We start from the raw sequence: 22,317 nt of genomic DNA on the forward strand, positions 1-22,317 counted from the left end.
GACCAATAATGGCTGTTTTATCCAGTGCTCTCCCAGACGATCAATAGACTAATAACCAAGGATATGGAGTTGGTAAAGCCAAATAAATAAGATTACTGAAGTAATAGAAGCAGGACTGATGTCAGCCACCTTATTAGGGACTCATATCAAACTTTTAATATGATCTTTAAAGGTGTTTTCACACCTGGTAATCAGATCAGTTGGTCCAGACTTTCGAACCTAAACAGTTCAGTCTAGTTAAACCAAAACTCTGCTGTCAGTCACAGTCTTGTGGAGGCTGGACTGAGATTGCTTGAAAAGATGGATCACAGTTTGCTTCCAAGCACAGTTTGTTTCTGGTGAGAGAGCAATGTGGACCGACAACAGGATTTTTGTGCTAGAAGATTATTATTATTATTTTATTATTTTAGCACAAACTACTATTTAAGGGCATTTTCAAACCAGCGTTGTTTGGTCTGGTTGAATCACAACAAAGTTACTCGGGTGCGGAACAAAACGACCACACGGACACCCTTTACAGGAAGTGGTCTTGCTTGTGTCACAAACGAATTCTGGAGCAGTTGATTTATGATGGGAACGTCATATAATCTTGATCTGACCCAGCTACAAGGTGCATTTACAGCAGCAAGTTTGAGTTAAGCAGCTCCTGTGACAGCGTGCGCTTTGCATATTGGGGTGAAGTCAACAGTTACTAGCAGCTAGCCGGAGAATGAATTAACATCTGACACATCTAACCAATGAGTGGAGTGAAGATTGTGGCTATAGCATTCTATTGTGTGAAAAGAAACCAAACCAACAGGACAACGCAAGTTTACCAATTTATCCACTGATTCAGACCAGAGCAAATGGACTGGATCAGTTTGAATGCCTTAAAATCTATCTGGTGATTTCAGACTGTCAAGGAAACTAACTGATAAATTAAGCCGTGTCCATATTTAAGGAAGATCTTGTAGTAACCATGGTAACATGTATACACATGTGACAATATGATGTGACAATCATAAAGTGAAAAGAAAACCAAACAAAGACGTGTTGTGCTTGTTACATTGTCCGTGTATTTTGGCAGTCCCTCATTAAAAAATGAGTAAAATATCGCTATCACACAGTAACTATCCCAGTAGTAATATTTCTTTCATCTTTTCCTCTCTCTTTTTTGTTTCATCCTGTTTGTCATTAAAACAAATATAACATGAGGTCAAGTGGCAGTCTCAACCAATAATGCAGATAATTATTTCTTTGTGAGTTCTTTATTACACCAGAGAACATGTAACAACAAATGGTCTTTCTCAAAGACTCTGTGCAGCATCGATTCTGCCGAGAGCGCTTGTCCTCCTTAACAAACAAAAACATGGACATGAAATCTTACTTCAATCAACAGCACCAAAAATATAGCACACGAGGAGGACGTTGTGGGTGGTGGAGGGAGGGAGCTGCAGTGCGGTGTCGGTAATAGTGAGAAGGGTCACGTTGTTATGGCACACTGTGCACCTGCGCCAAAAATGATTGGACGTTACTACTCGTGCTTCTGTGAATAAGCCAATTATTGTGAAACAGCTGATGCCAAACAGGTAATAAGAGCATGACTTCAGTGCTTCATTGAAGCGCTGTTCATATAACACTATGTTGAAAGCTCTTGCTTTGCCTGTAAAAAAAAAAAGTCAGTGTGATTAGGAAATTGACTATAACCAGACTGAGCTCACTATCTACACTAACATCTAAAAACCAAGCTTAAGCAAATGTCGACAATAACAAGGAGCCCTTCCACTTCCTGATCGATGGCCAGGCCAGAATAGGAAGGATGATTGGCATTTGTCATAGATTTGATCTATCTGGTCATCTCCACACCTGTCCTCCTGTCGCTGTGTTGCAAAGAAAAAAACAAAAAAACCAAAACTCATCGATACGTCTGATCGATGGCTTCAAAGATTTAGCCCTAGCTCTGCTTCTTTCTCAACTGGCTGTCATTCACCACTGGCTGCCCAGACACATCTTATTCCAGCAGGAGACAGCTATTCACTTTCTGGCTTTCAACTGTCTGTGGAAAGTAAAGCACTCCCTGTCGTCCATTCTGAAGGATTCTGACAAGAGGCGATGGGTGTGTTTTCGGGGGGCTGAGTGCAGGAATCGGAGCTCTCGATCGAGAGGGAAGAAAAGGCGGGGAGGTGGGGGCAGGGGATGGGGAGGGGGAGGAGGGGGGGCGGAGGTGGCGCTGTGGAGAGGCCTGCCTGTGAAAACACACCCGCTCGCAGCGACTGCGCTCAGGAAATCATCAAACAGCAGTTGGTTAAGGGTCTCTTGTTCTACAGCAGTAAAGGGACCCTGGTGATGTGACACCAGGCAGAGCCGATGAATGTGACTTTTGGCTCGGGTTATAGATAGCCTCATTTTATTCGATACGGGCCGCCTTTCTTCCACTGGCAGCAGGCTGAATGGGGGCTTGGCATTTGAAAGGAAGCCGAGAGATTTGCTGGCGGATTAATCCTTTCATTAGGGAAAGTGAGAAGTTAATTGCGGCAACAGCTGCATCTCTCATGTTTACACGACTGACGATTTAAACGCCATGCCTTTAAACGGAAAAAAGCAATTATCAATAAATGCAGGGCAATCTTGCCATGATGAATTGAGCTCAAATTAGGCTTTCTTCTTCTCCGGGCCTCATATTCGGCGCAAACAGCCGTGTTGGCTGGCAGAGCGTGGTCTTTCCAGAGTGAATTGTCACACAACAAAGATAAAACACTTGACTTTCTGCGATGAAGAGTTCCCAGGGAGTGTGATCAAAGGTGAGCCGGAGTCGTGATTTCTAGCTGATGGGGAGAGAGGGGAGAGTGCGGGGAGGCAAGGGAGGAGGAGGGTGAAAAGGGCCTTAATTCGCTTGTGCAGACTGAGGGGGAAGAGGAATCGGGTGTGTTGATACACTGTTTAACAACAACTTCAACAGAGGAGTAGCTTGCCAGAAAAGCTAGAAGTCAATTGAGAAAGTGAGACAGTGTGGTTGTCTGCATTCTAAAGTTTTACCAAGAAAATAAGGATCTAAGAGAAAGAGGACAGACAAAATGAGGGAATTCAAAGAGAAAGCAGTGGAGGACACGGGACAGACACGGAGGTTGAGAGATGAAAGAGAGGACAGAAGGCAAAAGTAACAGGATGACTGAAAACAAGGGCAGTGGGGAGTCCGACAGCGAGAAGGGATGAAGGACAAATAACGCAGGGAACACAGCGGTAGAGAGTGGAGAAAGAGGAACTGCAGCGCAGGGGAAGGCAGGGTAACATTCACCGTTAGAGCCGATCAATTTCCCGTCCCCTCAATAATAGATGTGACGAGCACGGTGGGCTGTTATCTGTCAGGCTTGACCGACCGAAATACAATCCCCACTGGGAGCCCAAACACACACACACACACACACCTATGCAAGCTTATACACAATCAAAAAAATGTCAGGTATCAACACACACATACACAAAGCATAACTCATGAGCTAACCTTGAAGCACATGGTGGCAAAAGAACCAGAGAAATGGAATTTCATACAAAAATGGAAATCGTTTGTGTTTGCCGAGTCCTTCGATGTCACCTCCGTAGTCACATACCGATGCGCTGATGTGGCCGACGTGCTCATTCATCAGCTGAACTTTGTGCCCGTTTCAGACGCAAGTGACATAAAGCAGCTCACGTCGCCGCTTCTTCTATCACGCCCTTGCGCCACGTCCTTTTAATCTCTCACCCGCCATCTTTCAAGGGACACAATGTCAAGTCACGCACTGTTCCGAGGCCACGGTGCACAGGAACTGGTGCTTTTTAATCCTGCAAGTGCACCAGTATCAACACACACACACACGCACACATATACTCACACAGAATAGCATCAGGTTACCTAACAGCTAGCGGGAGTGTCAAGCAGACGGTGGAAGGCAGGCATGTGGAAGAAGCCTCAGCATGACAGAGCACAAAAAGAACAGGCTCTCACTCAGCCCATATCTGTCAGGACCCCCCTCTGTCGCTTTACCCAGATGTGTCACACCAGAACACACACAACCACACACACACACACACACACACACACACACCCTACACATTTGCTTTATCTCCAGCTGTTCCCACTGCAAGTACGTAAGTAGAGGGTGGGGGATGTACTTCAGGGTTGCGATTGTGTGTATGTGTGTGTGTGTGCGCAGAACTACAGTACAGATCAGAGGAGTATCTGTTCATGTGCATACTTTTGTCTTTGCTGACACTCGCCATATTGCGTGTGTCACAGCATATCTGCGTGGATGCATGCAAAGAGAGGGTGACAAAAGTAGAACAGTGGAAGATGTTAGTGTGTATGTTGTTGGGACAACACAGGAACGAATCAACAATTCAGAACATGTCAGCTTGACACACTCTAAACGCATCAAATGCAGTGAAGAAGTGGGAAGAGCAGAGATGATACATGTAGTACATTGAATCCAATATTAGGAGTGCACCGGGCCAGTCATATTTGGCACAGATTATTAGGCATTCAGAGGCATTTCAACTGCCCGATCGAGAAAGAACAAATTTCAATCTGGAAAGCGTTCAGACATAAATAGCCATAAAATTTATGAGCCAATTTGTGGGAGTCATCTGAACATCAGTGGTGTACAGTAGTCATCGTCACAGCCTGTGATCATAGATGACAAACACAACAGAAGGCAACAGAAGAGTCCATCCTACCACCATGAAAAAGCGTCTCGCGCACAACCGCTGGCAACAGGTGAACAAACACCTCAGTCAACGAGCGCATATTCACATGTAATTATTATTTACTCGTGGATAAGGAGAAATGTCAAGCAAGCATAGGAACAATCTGTTCCTACAGTGCTACGCTGGAATTTGTGATTGCTGCAGGCTTTTAAATGATGTGTCAGTCATGGTTTTAAACAGAGGGGAGGCACAGGAAAGCTGAGTTCTACTGCAAAAGACACTGCAAGTCTTTCAGCGAAAAAAAAAACAGTGCTATATATTTGAGAGGTTCACTTTAGTTGCAGTCAGAGCGAATTGCAATTCCTAAAATATTTTCTCATATAGTTTGCATTGTATGTACCATTGCAACTTCGTTAAATATATTACTGACATCCAGCTGATGGTGATACGTACTGTAATCAACCCCTTTCCTGACAAATTGATTTGCCAGTGTGTACTAGGTATTAATTCAGCTGATTGCAGCATTGAATAATAACAATGATATTCATCTGTTTTGCACAGAGACATTGGCCTCAACAGCCCTGCACACCCACACACAGGTGTTTTCACTTATTGTGGCTGATTATACCTAACAGAGGTAGTGTGGGCAGAGCTATGCTGGGGGACTGCTGAAGTCACCAAAACTCTTAAAGGTGTACATTAGATTGGTTTCCATCCAAATGTAGCACATATTTTAACTTATCACCTGTCAATCACCGTCTTACCTTACGAGTCCGGTGGTTCGGACCAATCAGAAAGATGTTAAGTCAAGACAGGTCTTTAAGTCAATTTACAATAACATGTACAATTAACATAACATGTCGAGTGTTTCCCTAACCGGTGAAAACAGTTGTCAATGGGCTCGATACATGACCAGTTGAATTGTTGAACAAATCTGAGATGTGAGTGTTGATTCAGAGGTCTGGAAACTGGCTGGGGAAATGACTGCTTTCATCCTGTCTAGAAACTGAGATGATGGAGCTAATTAAGTGAAAACACCTGTGTGGGTTCACCACCAGTGAGCAGGAGCTCTAACGTGCTGTAGATGTGCATAGATTTCACACTACGAGGCCTATTTGTTTCTGGGCATTTGTAATTTAATGGTTATATTTTCTGTGCTACATTGTCGTGTTTTATGCCATGCATGCGAAAATCATTGACTCCTACACATTAAACAATAAATGTTATTTTTAGAGACTACCATGAAAGCATCATAGTTCAAAACCAGCCTATGTTATTTGTCAGTTTATGTGTTTGTGTGTCTATGTTCTCAACCTGCGATAGAGTGCCAACCTGCTCAGAATGTGTCATGCCTTCTTCCCAGTGCATGCTGGGATAGGCTCTGCCATACTTATGATCCTGGGCAGGAATAAGTTTAATGAATAGTTGCTGAAATACCTATTTGTTATTCAGTTTAAGAATGAGTTGTGGATCCCTAAAGAATGTGCTATTCTGTGATATGTTTTGCAATATTCAAGACATTGTATTTAAATGTTTTCCACACTACATGATTGGGAAGCAATACTAAAAAAATGCAAAAAAGGCCAAAATCAGTTATACATCAATTACTAGGAGCTCCTTTAAATTTCCAAGTCCCCTTTTATGTACCATTTCTACTTTTTTCAGATCAACATTACTCAAGCTTTTATTAATAGTCTTGCAGTGTGCTTAAAAATAGCTGGAATCAGTGTACAGATACAATATGCTGGGGGGAAGTATTATGATAATAAAAAAGTATCAAGGCATTTCTAGGGCAGGACCAAGAGAGGAAAACTGCTTCCCAAGAATCGTGCTTGACTCCCCAGTGAGCAGCTAACTTGGTGTGCAGAAACCCTGTGTGTACAAAAATAAAAACAGTCCACTTGAAAAGAGATGTATGACAAGACTGTAGAGAACAAACAACCTTTCTGCCTAACACCTTGTACAATGGAAGAAAGAACAGATTCTCCATCCAAAGCATGCTCTGTCAAGCTCAAAACATGATTCTAGCACTGTGAAGTCCCTGCCATGTAGGCCAAGCCAAAACAAATGTGATGTCAATGCAATAATAAACGAGCTTTGTGTTTGAGTGCGACCATGATAATTAGTCTCAAGACGGTATGTTAGTAGAGAGAAGGCTCATAAAATATAGAGGCCATTTGGCGTGCACTCAAGAACAAATCTGTATTCTAAGAGCGCGAGCTGTTACACTAATGTTCTACACAGTTTAAATCTGGCAGAGGCACAGTCAGAAAACTTTGTTTGGTGGAAAGATGCTGACGGTTCTAGGCAGCAGGCTAGAAAGATTACTGAGTCAGCGCACAAACGTAGATGCGAACCTTCTCTCAGACACACATGCAGACATGCCGCACACTCCACACTGAAAATTCCTTTTTGTTGACTCGATTGCCCATGTGCCCGGGACAGCGCGTACATCCCCCGTTCAAGGTTCCTGACAAAATTGGGGTCGCTGCTGAACAGCGCAGCAACTCAAGGTCGGGGAGATGATAATGATGTTTATGAAGTCTAAATCCACAAAATAGGATTCCCTCTGTATCTCCCCAAGTGCCTACCTGCCGAGCAAGCCTCTATTGTGACTAAGTGTGAAAGGTCCGGTTCGCAATTTCTTCTAGAAGCCACGTCACATTGTGCGGTGGAGTTGTGGAAGCAGGCTGAGGAAAACACACATAAACCGAACAGTGCAGGGTGCGCTCATTGTGTACATATGTTCCATTTACAGCCAGGAAGGTACAAGTGGCACATTTCCACAGTTTCAAAAACTGAATTATAAGATTATCGTGCCAACCCTCCGACATCAGCGGGGGACGCAGTGACATTTTGACAACACTAATCACCTCATTCTGAACCTGTTCTGTTTGCTTGGGGAAGCAAAGAAATCTCCAGCGGCTGAAACCCAGGAAAACGCTGCAGCAAAATAAAAGGCGTAGCAGAGATCTGTGCTGCCCGTCGGGTGGTCCAAAAGCTCCTGGTGGGCTCGTTGGTTCAAGATGCTAGCTGCTTGCTCAAATTGTTACACGGTGTGTTTTCACAGCTTCAGTTCAAACAATCCCCTCCCCTGCCATGACACCCCCTTCTGAGAAAAAGCAAATGCATCTTGGCCATCTCCTGAGGAAATGGCAAATAAAGCAGAAAAGAGACTTAGTATTTCTTTGAACATTTAAAGGCTGTTTTTTCCCTGTCGTCTCCTCATTTCTATAACATGAATTATGCATATACAATGAGACTTTTTGATTAAAACATCAAAAAAACACAGCAGCGCGGTTTAAGCATGGATTTTCGGAAGGGAAATTCGCCAGGTTTAATTGAAGTACGCTTTAATAGCAATCAAACGCAAAAAAATCAACAACAATGAGACTCAATTGGTTTTGCTGTAAGCACACGCAGCTGGATACTCACACGCTGTGGCTGAAATCTACATTTAGCAGATCAATGTAGATAATGGAGATAGAGGAATAAAGGCAAACACACATTCACCAGTGGATTATATATAATGCTTCGGAAAAGCGACCATGTGCATCAGAGTATGACTAGGACTGACCACCATTACCACAAAAGTGCTCTCACACACACGCACAGTCATAGCCTCGACCCCAAAGTGCTGCCACACACCCAATTACAATTAAATTCTGTGCTCGGTGCTCCTCCGGGGGCCAGGGTATCGATGATTCATTTTGCGTTTTATCAAAGAAACAGGAGTGCCATTAAAAAGAGATCAGTCAGCCACCAGGCATGAGGAGTCTGCTCCTAATTGGCCATTCATCAAAAAGCTTCTCAAGTAGATTGCAGTGCTGAAATATCACGCATGACAACTGAACCGCACCACATTAATTACACTACTGATGAACCTTCGTGCTCTGGAGCTCGCCTCCTTCTGATTGTAGAGGGGCTGGAAGAGGCACAGATGCACACACACCTGGACAAATGTACATTTGCACTGAAATGCATGAGAAGAGAGTCTGAACAGTGTCAGAAATGGCAGCTGGCTCTCCAATACTTAACAGGACACGCAGTGTGTCATTCCTAACCGAGAATCACGGTATTTATCAATGTAATTTGACAATGAGATAAAAATGAACAAAAGTTCCCTTTGCTTCTGTATTTTTAGCTTCAAAAAACCCTCCCTGGGGTGCTGCCACTTCATCAGCTCAATATTATCAGTCAACCTTTAAAAAGATGCTTTCAACCATTTCATTTCACAGCATGTCCGGCGTGTTTTCACAGCGCTGGTTTGAAAAGATATTGTCTCTCGGTTGTCTTTGTTCAACTTAGCAGCCATCAGGACACACACAGATGAAGCATTTCGAGCTCCATCTCTCTCCTCTCACCACGTGCAGGGAATTCTCCCTTTCATCCATTTCCTGATGCACTCTAACTAGACAGTTTTCGGTCATGTCCCAGAATTATGCGTGCTAGCACTCTAGCTTCCCTCACACACACACACATACGAACAGCTGCACATCCGCTGACAATTCATCCATCTCTGAATCTCTCATTTTCTGGTTTGAGCATTTTGGTGCTTTTTTCCCCTTCTGAGCTGCTGGATCAGCTGGAGCCGGGTTCATCACTAAGCAGTTGCCCAGAGGCCAAGAAACAGAGAGGCAACCGTTGTTAGTGTGGTTACTGAGCAACTACGGGGTTAAAACGGGCATAAAAAGAGCCACATGTAAGCTCGTTTGCATGTGCGCAAGCACACACATTTATCGGAGGTGTTTCCTTTAGGCACAAGACTGATGAGGAAGGAATCTTCAAAGTATCGGAGTGAAACCCAGATGGTGTTTGATGTGTGGATAATGATTTAGGTAAGGCTACGCAACACTTTCTCCACATCCAAGCTCAATAGAAGCCTGAAACTGTCGTGTAGACTTGAGCATGAAAAACAGAAATTCACTTCACTTATGAGAGCTTTATGAGGCATGGGAAATGTAGCTCTAAAAAGCAGATTGTTCCTAAACCAGCCTGTCTGTGTAACCATACTTTTCATACATCAAGCAGCATGAACCACGTGGGCTCATCTCTAAAAGGGAGCACCACGTGGGAATCAAACTTTGTGCCCTTGCAGGTTCCTGTCAGTCCCTGCACAGGAGCTGTGGGCTAGACACTGCTGCTATCAGTTCATCATTGTCATACAGTAATTCAGTATGTAATGTGCCTCTAAGTCCCCAAGAAGCAGAGGAACAGACACACTGTCTACACGGAGCATGCTAAGCCCAGTCAGTGTCCTGTAGGACCGGCTATTTAACACAGGAATAAGCCAATTATCTTCATGGAGTAGGCAAATTTACAATAGGATTTACTCAATTCCTACAGGACTCCTATGTCAGGGGTGGCAGCTTATACTGTAGGTTTATTTCTGTCATGGCCCCCCACATACACACACACACACACACACACACGTCTGGAGCTGATGTGATACATGCAGCCGTGCAGATGCACATTAGCACCAGACCAAGCAAACACCTACACAGTCACTCCTACTTCAGGCACACGCAGCATTTCCCAGAATTACTGACAGCCTTGATAAAGATGAGTCAAAACAAAGAAGTGATGAATAACCCGAAAAGATGAGCTACATTCTGTGCAAGAAAACGAAGCAAAATTTTCCATTCAAAAGGCAGACGTTCAGAAAAATAGTTCATTTTCAGAGTGTGATAAATTCAATTCCAAAACACTGGTTACAGTCAATGGCACCTTTTGTTGCAGAGCTTATTAAAGTCTTTCTAAATTGTGTTAAACCACGGTGAAATTATTTACAGTAAGTAGCTACAGTTAGTGCTTTCAATTTCATGTGTGCTTATGAAGTGAGAAATCAGGCCAAGTCAATGAAAAGCCAATGAAAGCTGTAAAATTGAAAACTGCAAGTCCGTCACGTGTAATATTTCCACCAGAACTAATCACTTCAGTTCACGGTCTAAATAGAGAAAACCAAATTTAACATTTAATATTATGATAAGCGATACCATGTGCTAAAGTCTTAATTGTAGCCTCTTCCATTTCAGTGCAGCTTGGTGAGATTTGACCCTGCTTATGGATTCCACCCTCATTATCCTTGTACATGTAAGTAATGCAAACTGAGCTGTGTGACTGATATGAATGTTCTTTGATCTGTTCATCACTGGTACACCTTAGTCCTCCCACCAACATGACTCATGATTTCAAGGAATGTTATGAGCATGCTAATTTCGTGGGCAAATCTCCATACAAATATTAACCAAAATTCAAGTTTCTTTTATAAATTGAGCCTCACTTGAGTTACGTAGGAGGGATTGTAGCTGCTGTCCTAACACAGAGGCAAGTAAATATGTCAATCACAATATATTCAAGTGCTGTCAGGTTGACGCCTATATTACATCTGCTGAGTAGTAAAAGGTCAAATTATTGTATAACAAGCAGTTTTGACAAGCAAGCAGACCTTTTCTTGACATAAATGAGCTTTAGGCAACGTTGGGTGGTCTTATATTCCAGGACTAGACAATTACATGTTAACAAGATCAGCTGTAACACCGGCTCCTACGAGAGAGTTGCATTATTGGTTGTTTGGAGCATTAACGTTGCTAGGCTAGTGAGTGTCTCCAGGTCTGTTAGTGTGTCTGTTAGAGTTAGTCAGCCATGAAAGTGTTTTGTTAACTCAGTTTAACCTGCAGGAGTTTCTGAAGGCATGTGTAGCGTGTTTTTCTGCCACGGAGGAAATAAATTAATCACAAGTGAAAACAAGTCCAAAGGTGTCTTCCGACATCTTTACTTTAGAAACGGATGGTGAACCGATCTGTCAGGCAGCCAAGAATTACCGCTGTCACAGATGATGAGGAGCTCAAACAGACAAAAAGACAGTCTGAAAAATGGTATATGCTGGAGAAAATCATTTCAATGCTTCCAACAGCCTGACAGGAGAGAGTGTGTGTATGTGTGACTGATAGACAAGCTACACAAATGTGCAATTTGTCTTCTGCTTTAATGGAAGTATCTCATTTTTATGGAAGAAGAGGCTTCAAGGATGAGGACTCGCTTCTCCTTGGATAAATAGTATCTTAGGGGAAACTTTCCCAACAGGAGCGTGAAAGTGTATCTTCAAAAAGTCTTTTTTCCAAAAATACTCATTGACTGATGGACCACATGCACCTCTCCAGAAAAGGCTAACCAGTGTAACGTAGCTAAGAGGACACAACATGTAAGTAAGACAACTTTTGAAGTACAGGGAGGCACATTTTTCTTCTTGTGGTGGAGACTATCTATCTTCCCGCACCTACTACCCCTACACAAGCCAACACATCCCACAGCAGTCAGTTCTCTGAGCACATAAAGAAGAAATTAAAATCAACCTGCCATCAAACTCCCAGGGAGACCTCAAACAAGTCAACCTTATAAAACGCAACGTAGGGTCACCAGGATTTGTGAGTGTAATGTAATTACTGAATTATACATTGTAATCCCTTACACTACTCGTTATGGGGAAAAAGCAATCACATTGCTGAAACAACACTGGTTTTAAGCTAATTCTTTGCTGCTAATTCCATTCAACTGAAGGGATCCTGGGATGTAATTATTTACTTAGTGTTCTTCTTCCTCCTACACTACATGCTCTTGATATTTGTGCACCTGACACGTGCAAACATTGAAATCTTTCCAATAGGATTTGAAAGAAATGTAAGAAAATGCCCTGAATCATTATCCAGCACTCGATTCCTGGCTGAAATTCAACTTTCTATCAGAAATAACTACAGAATCGATTCATTTTAGCTTGCTCCTCCAATACTCCAGCCAGTGGCGGCAAGTCCATAACCAACACACACACACACACACACAAACACACAAACACACAAACAACTGACCAAAAGTCATAGACGCTTTCTCATTCTGTCAATGTCTGACCCTCTTGGCCTCTCTCTCTCTCATTTCTACACATGTAAATACACAAAAACACACACACACACACGGACACACACATTCAGCCCTGAGCAGCCTCCTGTCTTTCTGTATAACAGTAGAGCGAGCTGCTGTACTTTTCTCACTGGAGTCCTCCTTCATCCTTCACAAATCCAAATATCCATCCACTACCGAGCTGGGAGTTGCGTCCACCAATCTAACATCCCGCACTGAAATTCAGTCCACTCAGGCAGTAATACAGACCCCCTGCTGGCAGCAGATAGAGAATGCGCCTCCATACTTTCGATTCTTGTCGAGGGGAGAAAATTGAGAAAAATCAGAATAAGGTGAATGTGTGCATGTTCGCTTTCTAGATGCCGGTTGAAGATAGTGATTATGTATGACTTTTTCGCAGTTGCAGACTGTGTGTGGCCTCTCATGAATACGTGCGTGCAAATATGCATCCCCACCTGCATGCATTTGCCACACGCACGAGAGTAAATAGCGTTGTTGGTCTGAAAACAATCAGACCGTGACAGACTCTGCAGCACCATCCCACAGGCCTCCACAGAGGAAAAACACTGCACCGTTAGACATATAGCCATTTCCTCTAAATGACCGCTGGCCTCCCCTCCCTTCCTCTCATCACCACCGGGGAGAAAATGGCTCCATGTCTCGACATAACACTGCTCAGGGATGGGGTCAGTGTGTCCCGCTCTAACCTCTAACGAGGGACGCCGGGGACGCGACGGTGCATCGGGGGGACGATGGGGTCGCGGAGGGTGTGAAGGACGTTCAAGCTAAATCCCACATTTTCCTGGGAGATGCTTATTATGAAATCTGGGCGAACGCTTTGGCTGATTCCTAGTCTTTAAAAGTCAGCATCAGCAATCATGTGTCTTCTCTTCCTTTGATGCACGATCACCATCAAAGGGCACCGAGGGAAGGTATAGTGCATCATCCTTTACATCTATCAGGAGTTTAAAGGGGGCATCACGTATGGATGAAAGATGGCTCGTCAGTCACTTGCCTTGAGTAGGTAATTGGAGATGATATAGTTGAGATTCGGTTCCTCGCAAAAGTCACTGCAGAGTCACCGGCTTTTCACTCCCCCTTCAAAAGACTGACACCAGAGGAAAAGAGTACTCCTCCAATGGTTTTATACAGCTCATTACATTTTCCCCGTGCCTGGAAAGCAAGAAGAGGGGAGTACAAGCAGGATCTGAGGCGATGTTAGATCCTGGAAGCTCCTTGTTTCCTTTCCCGTTTGAATTCTGCCATTACATTATCTCTCTGTGCAAGGGCCCTAGGGAATGTTCACGTCTTGAGCACTAAGCATTTATTTCCTTGTTCTTCAAGAGGATCCCTAGGAGGCCATGTTGTCTGATTCCTTTCACTGAATTGTCAGCTAATGAATGGTATGCGTCCGTCGACTGCCACACACTTTAGGAGGAGAAAAGCCCCCATGGGTGCTCATCTTGGGGGTTCTCCCATTCTCATTAGGAGGGAATCAAAAGGAAATAGAGGCTCCCTGATCGTTTACCGCGTTCCCTGTGTATGTCTCCCATGGGTTGAAGGGGGGGCAGGAGGGGGGGGTTTGAAGCTATTATTTCTCACCACAGAAGGGTGATCAGCAATGTTTAGAAGCATCTCAAACGTTTTTGAGGGTACATCATTGATAGAGTTTGATGAAGTTTTTTCAGAAGGACAGCCAGTGGAGTCTTTAGAACAGTATTAGTAAGTAATCTGTCTTCCTGGCAAAACATTACAAGGCACCCCAGGCAGAAGAGGAAACAAGGTTATGTAATATTGGTGGGAAAAAATGGTCAAAGAAAATGTTCAGTCAAGACCTGAATTCAAATTCTGTTCCATCTCTAGTTTCTTTCTTGAACTCACATATACCTTTTTATACGTCCTTGGTGGGGGGGTTTCTGTCTGCCGGTCCAACCTGATTTCTTTCTAATTTCATCTATCCTGAACCCCTTCCTCAACTGCCGGCTATAATACAAAGTAATGTCCCCTAATGAGATTCGGTGGGTCCCTCTCTTGTCACAACAACAGCACCTCTCTTTCCAGCTTCTATTCCTCAGGCAGTTTTATCACCGGCGTAAGTCACCGCCTCAGAGCGACTTGTCTGTTTTCAGGCGAGCCAGCCTCACCCATTCCCCTTCCCCTCTATCTTCCTCCCACTCTCCATTCATTTTCCAGTCTTTTAATCTCTCCTCATGTTCTGTCCCACCCCTACCTCTGTCCACCTTTCATCTACTCCCTCAATCTAACTACCTCTCCTCTCCTCCCTTGATGTCTCCTAACACCCCCCCCCCCTCTCCCTCTCCTTCCCCTGCCCCTCCTTTACAGCTCCCTATCACTCACTGGTCCCCATCTGGGTAAATGCAAGAGCTATCTGGTGTAAACAATTACTAACTGAATGCTGACACACAGATTGCGGCGCTGTCTCTCTTAAACACATTAAAAGAGGAGAGAGTGTGGCCAATCACTAGTCTCCCTCGTCCTATTTTTTGCCTAAAAAGAGAGAGAGAAAAAAAAAAGATTTGCGATGCCACGGCTGAGCAGAAAAGTGCTCATGCAGTAAAAGATACTGATACACCGAGATAAACATATGAATAAATGTGCATGCATCATAACACACATACACACACACACACACACACACACACAGACACACACATAAACAAATATAGAATCATAGCATTCACACACATTAAGTTGATTGTATCCATGTACCCTGGTGCAACAGTGATGTATAATACATGAGTTTTCCACATACATAAACATATCCCACTCTGATCACAGCCATTACAGTCACTAAAGGCCCATCATGTGTGTGTGTGTGTGTGTTTGTCTGTGTGTAATCATGTGAGTGTGTGTGTTTGTCAGTGTGTATGTGGGAGTCATTCATGTCTCACATTAGTTTTTATGTATATGTTCAACAAGGGGCCATAAGAGCACAGATTTTCCACTTGAGAATTGACCCAGCTGCAGAGATGACTGTATCAAAAGCTGGCTGTGCTGTCTACAACATCAAGAAATTATATCTAGATATAGCAGACCCACTTTTCTTGCTCTAACAAAAATATACTGCACGGCAGGCTGCAATAATCGATATAACCTGAGAAGGCGGGTCATAAATCTAAGCAAATGTATTTCCCAGAAGGGCAGTGGATGCTTAAGGTCCCACACAAACACTAACATTATTACACTTGTTTACAGCGTAAAAAGGAGCATTTTTTGCACAGCACAAGCGCATCACCGACACCGCTGGATATGAAGCCAAATACTTATTATCACCGACTTATAGGGTCGCGTAATAAATGGACGCAATTAAGCCGGGGTTTTGAAGCGACTCGGAGCCGATCAACCTCATTAGAGACGCGCTGAACCGAATAGAAATTGCGCATACGGACGGCACGCAGGTAAAATATTTGCCCCGGGGTGTCGGTGCTCGGTATGTGACAGTCTGTCAGTCGCTGCCCCCCTGTCGTTCTCCGGTAACGGCTGCCTGCAGACAGACAGGATAGCGCACACGCACGCCGTCTGTTAGGAGACAGCTCGCACGCGTAAAAATATTGCGCTGGTCCAATTTGCACAAAAAAGTGACAGCCCTTTTCTCAACCGGAGGAAGATATGGACTACATCTCTGGTAGAATCGATTAACGGGTCAATAAATGACTCAATCAGTGTACACATTGGTTATTATGGCTCTGAAATTCCCCCACATAAAAAGATATATGAGTGTGCGCCAGCGGACAGGTCCTCCGTCTCTTTGACCAAGAGCTCCCAATTAGGACTCTATGTTCAATGGCATCTATTGCAAAACTGTCTCCACTGTTAGAACCACAGTTCAAGTCATTTAACACTATGCTGTTAAGGATATACCTTAAAAATGACGAAAATCCAGTTAGAACCATTCAGGGTCTCGCAAATACGCACGGAACCTGTCCGCCGTGAGAAAAAAAAAAACACATGCATCTATTTCTCTGTAAGAATCAAAGAACAGCACAAATTGGTAATTGAGTATTTTAAGTGTCACGTACCGTAGTTTCAGTTTAAAGAGGAATCTATGATGAATGTCAAGCGGTGATGCCAAAGAGCAGGCAGTCAGAGAGAGAGAGAGAGACGCAATTCCCAAATACCAAGCGAGGGGAAACTAGGTCTGCTCTTCAGTCAGCCTGACCGCCGAAAAAAAAAATCATACATGCTCACAATGACAGGATTATCTGCTTTTAGACAAACTGATTATTTACCTCTGAATGTCGATCTGATTGTCTCAAGTTTCTTCGTCCGTCGCCCGTTCTGCCCGTCAGCCGGTCACAAAACTGAGTCCAAGAAGGACAAACGCTGTTATCTCTCTCTCTCTCTCTCTCTCTCTCTCTCTCTCTCTCTCTCTCTCTCTCTCTCTCTCTCTCTCTCTCCCTCCCTCTCTCTCTCTCCCTCGCTCTCTCTCTCTCTCTCTCTCTTCAATAATACCGTGACTCTTGAAAATCCCTCAGCACGTTTCTACACCCTCTAATTTCTCGGTTTTGTCTCTCTTTCTTCTCCTGATCTCTTCATCACCGCTCTCTCGGAAGTGTTGCTATTATTCCCATCATTAGACATAGCCTACTCACCACCACCTCCTCCTCCTCCACCACCATCACCATCATCATCATCACCATCATCATGATCATCATCAACACCATCATCACATCCAAATATCAATGGTATTCTACTTTGCGTAATATCCCCGCGGTGAGACACTGTGTGTACAATGTGGCTTAAAACAGGGATCTGTATCATTCTTTTCTACAATATTCTAGTATGAACAAACATTGTGACTGTTGTGTCTTTTCACACAAAAAAGTTCATAAATCATCTGCTAATGTTTTATAGATCAGTTATAAGCCATTAATTTTGGATTAGCACTGCCAGGCTTATTGGAACACATAAGTATTTATTGATGGCTATTAATAAATGCTCATTTTAGGAGGATATCATAATAACAACACAATACATTCCTACTGCAAGTCACTACAGGAACACTCATAATACTAAGGACCTTTTTAATATCACTTTCTAATCAGACACCCCTTATAAAAGGTTTATAAGTTGTACATTATGGCTGTATTAATGGTTTATGAATCATTTAAAGATGCTGAATTGATCCATCTTAAAGCCATTAAGTTTGTGGTTGCATGCTTCTTAGAAATGGAGAGTATTTTTAGTGGTTTTTAATACAGTATATAACCAATAAATGTGTTTCTTAACTGTCTAGCCAACAAAGGCTGCATTATCAGAAAGAAACCACTTTAGGAACCCTGTAGAAAAGATTTACAGTATGTAAGAGTAAGTTGTAAGTAATACTTAATTAATGAAAATCATTTACTAATACTTTATAGATCAGTTATAAGCCATTAATAAGAACAACATTTGGGCTGCCAGGGTTAATAGAACCATAAATGCTACTGTGTTACTTATAATGCTTACAATGTCTATCAAGTAAATTATTTATTAACTAACTTAACTTAATTAACATTACTAAAGCCATTACTTACAACTTTAACCCTTTATAAAGGATGTCTTATTGGAAAATGATACTTCTTTCCCCGTGGTAACGACACAGTCACAATTAATAAGAAACACAAGAGTTTTTTATTAATAGCCATTAATAAATGGTTTCTCACTTTATAATAAATCTGACAACCCAAGAGCTGTTTTTATTACTGACTTTCAACTGATTTATGATGGTTTAGTAATGGATTTATGAATTATTATTTAAGCCATTAGTTACAAATCATAAACCTTTTATAAACAGTGTCTTATCAGAAAGTGGTACCAGAAGTTTATTTTTAAAATTTCCTACATTTGCAGTATTTGTCAGTTATCATACAGCGTACTCTTCCTATTCCTATAATATATAACATGTTGACATACACATGTATGTTGTTATTATTGTATAGCAACTTTATAAAATGTCTCTTTTGAATCATTGCAGATGTGTTTCAACAGGGGAGCCATCATCATTAACACCATCATTATCAACACTAAGACATCACCTGATTACAGGTCAATGATAACATTACAATATTCATGTTAATCAGACCATCTTCATCTTCCTATCTCAAAAAGCCATTACCTCCGTCCTTATCACTTAAGAGCAAATTATACCTCATCATCTCCACACGCACACACACACACACACAACCACACACGTGCACACATTTCATTAGGCTTATATATCCTCCTCAGTCATTACACATGCTGTAATTCTCCTATCATCAGTCTACACTGTACTTGTAGATTGACTCCAGCAGAAGCCCTTTGAAGAACAGAGAGAGAGAGAGCGGGAAGAGGAAGATGTATGTGTGACCATTAGAATAGTAAAAGAGAGGGACTGCTCCTTCTCTATTATAGAAACACAGTAGAACAGGGCCAGCCAGACGACAGAGCATGAAAGGACTGATTTATCCACCCGGGAGTGACTCTGAATGTGTGTGTGTGTGTGTGTGTGTGTGCGTGTGAGGAAGAGCAAGATGGAGGAAGAGCGAAAGAAAGAGAGGGAGTAGTGTGTATTTGCCTGTTTTGCTCACTTTATTATTGAACGACGGAGCATATGTGTGTGTGCATTATTAAAGTGAACGCATACATCTGTGTGTTTGTGTGATACAGCCGGCTTTGATTCTTTCTCTCCCTCTGGCCAGGGAGCACACGCCTGCCTGGATGTGCCGCACTTTGCTGCAGCCTGCAGAGTCAGTTTTGCCATACATGTGTTTGGCAGGCAAAGACAGTTGGCGAGGCAGCAGAACCAGGCTGGATGTACTGTACACACAACCAGAAAATATGCTTTTAGGCTTTTACGCACTGTGTAAAGAGACAACTTGTGCCACAGCGAGCTAGGTTCAAATTCAGCTTGTATGTCAGACCAATTCTGTCTTAGCTGTGCAGTTTATGATCTAGTGAGCTATGTCTTATTCTACTTAAATGGGTCAGTTCACCCAATTTACAAAAAAAAAAAAAAAACCTTTTTTCACTAACCCCTTGTGGTATCGAGCCATGTAGATAGTTTCAGATTTTTTTTGCCCAAGTTATGTGATATTTTTCTCTAAGATTTATGCCTCCACCCAAATACAATGTGCGTGAAAGGAATTTTGCTTGTGGTGTCACAGCCATGAAAAATCACATTTTAAAAAATCAACAGAAACATCTCCTTCCAGAAACAGCACTAAAGGACAATATGTTCTGGATAATCCACAGATTTTGCTGTGAGCAGGCTCTAGGGATGGCAATCAGTTTGTTTACATGCACTTATGTAAAAATGTTACTCACAGAAACCAGGTTATTACAGGTTGCGACAGTGTTTACTGTCGCAACCTGTAATAATCTGTAACCTGTGATCTGCTGCATGTATACACAGTATTACATGCAGTCAAATCAGTAACCAGATTTCCCCTACCCCCGACCTTATTTTGGAAGCGTGGCTTTTTCATCTTCTTCTAAGGGCTACTTTGTGTTTGTTACAGTTTTAGCCGAACGTGGGGAATTATTTCAAATACAAGGACGCATCACTGCATGTCAGCTCTTTCATTCAGCCTCTCCACAAAGCGCTTTCTCTGTCTGCAGTCTTTTGTTATGTACATGCACACTTGTAAAAAGACCAACAAGTCCTTCAAATTAGACGACCAAATACATCGATTGACTGTGTGCACTCCAGAATAACACATAGGAGCGTTTTCTAAGCAGTAATCTGCAGGACAACATCATTTGTCTGTGCTTTCCAAAATCGTAACAAATCACTTGATGTGACAACACTGTGGTTAAGGTCTGGTTAGGTTTATGTACAAAAACCACTTAGGTTTGGGGAAAGATCATGGTTTGGGTTAAAATTATCACCTTGTTAATAACAATAATACAATAATAATCACAGGGTTACGATTAGGGGACTCATGGTTGGAGTTGTGACACACATGGTTGGAAATGGGAAACAAACAGCAGTCTCCTGTGGTCTACTGTTGGGTTATACCATCCATCCACCCCACCTCCTCTGAATGACAAAATTCGTCAACTTATATATACATCATTTTAACTGCACCACTGCTACAGGTCATAATTACTACGGCTGCTAGATGGCATCTGTCACTTAAACCTAACAATATGTCATTTTTGGGCAATTGACATTATGACCTACTGTGATGTATTTCTTGGGAGGACAGTCTCAAAAACCTAGTTACCAAAAATATGGCAACTAGGTTTCTTGTTTACATTACAGCTAAGAAACCAGCTTTCTGGAGAAAGCTGATTGTAACCTGGTTACTTAAGTGCATGTTAACAGTGACTGTAGGTCTGTCAGTCGGTTGGTCTACCACTTTCGTCCAGACTGAAATATCTCAACATCTATCGGATAGATTTCCGTTAACTTTTGTACAGACAGTCATGGTCCTCAGAGGATGAATCCTAATGACTTTGGTAATCCACTGACTTTTCCTCTAGTGCCACCATGAGTTTAATAGTTAACTGGTTTTGAGTGAATTATCTTTAAAATTATTGGATGGACTCTTCTTAAATTTGCTCCAGATACTCAAGATCCCTAGAAAATAAATTCTACTGATGTAATGATCCTCTGACATTTCATCTAGCGACATCATCAGGTCATAATTTCAATTTCTCTAATATGTTGGTTTATGACCAAATTCCTGCAAAAGTAATGACATTTCCATCAGCCTTAGTTGTACTTTGTGTTAAGTGCAAATTAGCAAATGTTAGCATGCCAACACGCTAAACTAAGATGGCAAACATGGTAAACACATCTACTTATTAGTGTGGTAGAATTGTCACCATCACATTTTGCACAAAGGACCATTCGGGCCAAGTGCATCCTCACAGAGCTGCTAGCGTAGCTGTTTAGTCTTGTTGGAACTACTTATTAATGAAGAAATGTTCTTGTGAAAATGGTCAACAGTTTAGTCTGTGGATTGACAGGGAAACTTGCCACCTTCTCAGCTGTGATGGATGCTGAGTGTTCAATACACACCACCTCATATTCTGTTGCATGTTTTGTCTTTCAATTTAGACAAAAAAGATTGTTCATGAGTTTGTTGAAGAAATTCTCAGTTACAGAGGTTTGTGTATCTGCGCATGGGGTTTTATTTCTCTCTAGCCCACAGAGGCTATCTCTGATCAAACATAATAATAACCCCTTATTATGTTTATTAAAAGCACACATACAAAATTCATCACTACCTGTGTGGCAAAGCGATTTATCTCAGGAAAGACCTAATAGCAAATGTAAACGCTTTCATGAACAGGGAGTGGGATGAATCATTTTTGTGGAATGTTAATCGTGTTTGAGTAACAAAACTGATATTTATTTAAATTACAGTATCAGAGATAATTATTTAGTGAGTTGTTTTAACTCAGATAAGTTATCAGATGTAGCTGGTGTGAGGTTAAAGTCTCAATTGCTCTGTTTTCTGTGTCAGTCTGCCCACAGTTTAATGCTAAGCCACTCTTTAAACCCCCAGGGATCTAAAACAACCACGAAAATCAAACAAACCTGCGCAATAGTGTAGATCCATGTTCACACACACGTGCACACTTGATTTATCCACCGCCCTCCCAATCCCATGACTGCTTCTAGACACTTTATTTTTGTGCAGCGAGTGTGTACGTGTTGTGCGTACATGTGTACAGGCTGACAGCATGCGTGTGTTTTGAAGGCCACTGTCATGCGTTGTAAAGAGGGGAGGAGGGGATGCTCCCTGC

General features: G+C 42.4%; 1 protein-coding gene and 1 long non-coding RNA gene across 2 annotated transcripts in view; one reads left to right on the forward strand and one right to left on the reverse strand.

The window, feature by feature from the left end:
- Positions 1-22,317, reverse strand: part of LOC121908732 — a 156,022-nt gene that overhangs the window by 116,298 nt on the left and 17,407 nt on the right. The window lies entirely within an intron of this gene.
- On the forward strand, positions 9,183-19,172 carry LOC121908733. Its single transcript, XR_006099306.1, has 3 exons — positions 9,183-9,500; positions 10,698-10,755; positions 18,554-19,172. It is a non-coding gene; the product is annotated as an uncharacterized LOC121908733 (long non-coding RNA).

Source organism: Thunnus maccoyii, chromosome 12, assembly GCF_910596095.1.
Source record: "Thunnus maccoyii chromosome 12, fThuMac1.1, whole genome shotgun sequence".
NCBI classification, from domain to species: Eukaryota; Metazoa; Chordata; class Actinopteri; order Scombriformes; family Scombridae; genus Thunnus; species Thunnus maccoyii.